Below are 377 nucleotides of genomic sequence, written 5' to 3'. Positions count from 1 at the left end.
CGCCTCGCTCCTGACCACTGGATTGGCATCACCACAAGTAAGGTCACAGCTGAGTAGAAAATGCCTGAGGCAAAGTGGGGGTGAAAGAGGGGCCACCGAGCAGTGTGATAGGCAGCCCCTTCCGCCAGCTCATTATCCCCACCTGCTCCTGTCGTCACATATTAGAATCCTAATGCAAGTTTACGGAAAGTCAGCTGGAGCTTGTCCTCCATGTAATTCAGATCACGTTGCCTGCAGCTCTTAGGTACTCAAATAAACAGAAGGACTAATATTACTACTGAAAAAGTAATTAAGGGCATTCATTGTAAAGTAATAATGATTACCTCACCCTCACCATATGGCCAGAACTGATTAACACCTAGAAGAAATTATCTAAA

Source organism: Pongo abelii, chromosome 6 (assembly GCF_028885655.2).
Source record: "Pongo abelii isolate AG06213 chromosome 6, NHGRI_mPonAbe1-v2.0_pri, whole genome shotgun sequence".
NCBI classification, from domain to species: Eukaryota; Metazoa; Chordata; class Mammalia; order Primates; family Hominidae; genus Pongo; species Pongo abelii.
This window is presented reverse-complemented; position numbering follows the sequence as displayed.